A 3,433-nucleotide genomic window follows, 5' to 3' on the forward strand; every position below is an offset into this window, starting at 1 on the left:
AGGAGGCAGAACAGCCAGGCTGGCTGCTGTTGGTTCATGGCTGAGCCCTGGGCATTGCTGTCAGCAAGCCCTGCTCAGCGGGCAAGCGTGGTGCCCACCTTCCCCAGGTCCAGGCTTTTAAAACTCAGCACTGATGGGATGTGGGGTTGCAGGGGGACCCCTTCTTTGCCTGACATATATTTCAGGCCATAATGTTTCCTACCAGCAGGGTTAGGATCTGAAGCTTCTTAACCCTGTGGGAGGACAACCATACACTTGATGGTGTGCTGACACTTGTGGTGAGCTTGATCCATCATGAACCTGGGCAAGCGCATAGTGCACTGGAGGCTGTGGCTGTCTGTGGTGCTGGAGAAGGGAAGTCAAGTGGCGGAGGTCCAGGTCTTGTAGGGAGATGGAAGAGCTGACTCTCTCTCCTGGGCTAACACAACGGGTGGAGGTGGCGTGGGCATGTTGGGATCCCACTGCTCGCAAAAGGGACTCATGGGGCAGGGGCACTCTTCTGGTGATTTAAGTGCCAGTGAGGTCAAAAGTTTATCAGGGGCTTGCAGTGTTGTGCTTTAGTGTATGCCTATTGAGACAAAACAAGGCAGAGGCTGAAGGATGAAGCTGAGCTGGCAGGGTTAGGCTGGGAATGCTTTAAATGAAGAAGGAGCAGCTTTCTCTGTCCTTTGCTTCTCCTCCAGACTGACATCCAGCAGCATGTGGGTGAGGAACAGATAAAAAGCAGTGTGCCTCCTGGCTCTCCTCTTTCTCTTTCCCCTCATTATAAATTTTTAAGGTTGATTTGGCCTGTTATTCAGCCACAACTTCCCCTGGAGAAGCTTCCTACAGCCACCTTGCGGCAGGAGCTGCCCTGCTCTCCTTTGATGTGTCGGTTTGCTCCCCAGAGCTGAGTCCTCCTGGTGCTCTCTGGTCTGGAGAGCTCAATTCACCACCAGCTTCACGCACCCTGCTTTCCCCCTCAGTCATAGCGCTCTTGTTCCCACTAAAATCAATGGCATGGCAACTGTGTGAGCAAGGGGAGAATTTGATATTACAAGGAATAACAAATCACAGGCATATCAAGTGTGCCCTGATATCCAAGGGCACTGAGCGGCAAGGACCAAGGAGATCTCTTCCTCAGTCTTTCTCTCCTTCTGCCTGTCTCTGAGGATCAGTATTCTCCTTCCAGAGACCTGTAGGGGTCACAGTTGGATTGTACAACAGGGTGCGAGCCTGTCCTTGGGAGGGGAAACCATTCCTGCTGAAGTATTGACCAGAAAGCCAGCAGGAGGCCAAGTGCCCTCTGCCCACAGGCCACTGCCTCAAACCCCTCTCAGAAGTGGGCTCCAACCCATCCTCTGCCTCTTTCTGCCACTAAGGCCCAGATGTCTCCCACGGGATGTATTTCTTCAATGTAGTGAAACCAAACGTGTTCCAGGCTGGAAGGAGCCAGTCTCAAGTCCACGCACATGAGGGTGTGAGGAACCAAGGTTTTACTGGGACAGTGCTATAATGGAGAGGGAAGAGAAGTGATGCTTTAGATAATGTGATTCATACCTGTGCAGTGCTATCAAGGGAAGGGAGAGGGACCTAATTAGTAACTAGGAACCTGATTAAAGAGGCTCAAGTGAAGACTTCTGTCTGTGTCCAGGTTTCTCGTTTACGTGAGTATTGGTGGACCGTCACAATTGGTGTGAAGGGGCTTTGCTTCCTGCTTGTCTAACCTGATCTTACCCAAAACCAGGTGGTACAAACCTCAAAAATAATAATAATAATAATAAAAAAAAATCCGGGTGACAAAATGTGAAGAACTTCAGGATATGGGCAGACCTCCACTGAAGTGAAATGGATGTGGCAGCTCTTGAAACCCTGACCTGATTTCCTTTGGATCATTACTTGTCTCTGCAGTTCCCTCATGGGGCTGTGCAGGTCCATCTTAGCTTCCAGATTCAGAGCCTCCCGTAACAGAAGTCACAGGACATATGCAAGACCAGGCAGCAGTGTGCTAGAGGTGTGGCCTGTGCCTGGACAGATTCCTATTCCCACATGAGAACAGTTGCCTCAGCAGGGTTTTTCTGCCACGATTGCACCAGTCTGGTCCTTCCTCCTTCCACTGGGTAGCAGAAAGTCTTCTTCAGGTGAGCCTGACCCAGTCTCCATCATAAGGAGCAGCCCAGAAACAGCATCACCTGTCTTCATTCTGCGAGGTCCCTGTGGACTCATAACCACAGGAACTCTCCAGTCACTGTCAGAGATCCCTTCCCATGCCTGCACTGCACCACAAATTAGGATCTGGCCATGACGCTCACAAGGATGGACCTGTTCCACTATGCGATAATTAAATTGCCTGTAATTACGTTCTTGACAAGTGAAAAACAGGCAGTAAATGATCCTAACATTCTTCGCTCCCTCCCTCTTCCCAAGACTCCCCCAGCTGCCCCTCCCCTCTAAATGCTGAATTATTTTACAGTTGATAGTTCCTTAGATTTGCCGACCTTTAAAAGCTGAACACTACATGCCTGTTGAATTTTAATCAATTTATTTTTTTCAACTGGAAATGTCAGACTTCTGTACGGAATTACTTGGTGCCGGCTGATGTGACAAAGACTCAAAGTTCAGCATCTGAAGCCGCGGAGGAGCAGAGAGTTGCGTGCATTAGCACAGATAATTTGCAGGATGTGAAAATGAGAGCAGGAGTGAGGGAGCATATATTTTTCATTAGCTTTGGTTTAGAGGGTTCGGGGACCTGCATTTATTTCATCCAGTGAACTCTGGCCTCATTAAATCCAGACCGTGGCTGGTAATGACTGGAAGTAAGAAGCTGTGGAGGCCACTAAAGGGCAGGAGGCAAAGAGAGTTCTTTGCTGGAGCATGGAGAGAACCTGGGTGTATGCGGTGACGGGGGGGAGCACCAGCCTCTGCTGTGTCTGCTCCACGGTACCGAGCACGACAAGAAGGTGCCAGTTGCCCAACCCACCCACCAGTCTGCACTGGTGCAGCTCATTAATGCACGTCACACCGCCTGCTTCACGCTGCTCCAGAAGAGCCCAGCAAAACTTCCACTTGCAGTGTAGCCTTCCCAGCCCAAGTGAGGGGCAGATTAAACTCAGTCGTGTTGAGCTTGGCTGGCATTGCCTGGAAGGATCAGGCATTCCCCAGCTGGAGCAAAGCCCATCCACAAAGATGGGGGGAGGTTTCCTTGCATACACAGACCTGCAGACTGATTCCTGCTGGGGAAGTCCACGGCAGTGAGCACGCACCAGTGAGGAGCCCTGCTGTCCTTACAGGGATTTGCTGGCCTCCACTGTGACTTTGGCATCATTTTTGTGAGCAGTGGCTATAGCCAGGGCAATGCTGGGAGCTGCCCTGCCTTCTTTCTGAGCAGAAATTTCTCCGTGGTTCGTGGCTGGGTAGCTCCATGTTAGTCCTGTCCTGCGTCACCTGCTTCCCT

The 3,433-nt window shown here is 50.9% G+C and overlaps 1 long non-coding RNA gene across 1 annotated transcript; it reads left to right on the forward strand.

Annotated features, from left to right (window-relative positions):
• Positions 1-489: 489 nt before the first annotated feature.
• On the forward strand, positions 490-3,133 carry LOC118175242. The gene is made up of 2 exons (XR_004754919.1): positions 490-705; positions 801-3,133. It is a non-coding gene; the product is annotated as an uncharacterized LOC118175242 (long non-coding RNA).
• Positions 3,134-3,433: the final 300 nt, after the last annotated feature.

The sequence above is a fragment of the Oxyura jamaicensis genome, chromosome 17 (genome assembly GCF_011077185.1).
Source record: "Oxyura jamaicensis isolate SHBP4307 breed ruddy duck chromosome 17, BPBGC_Ojam_1.0, whole genome shotgun sequence".
In the NCBI taxonomy this organism is placed as follows: Eukaryota; Metazoa; Chordata; class Aves; order Anseriformes; family Anatidae; genus Oxyura; species Oxyura jamaicensis.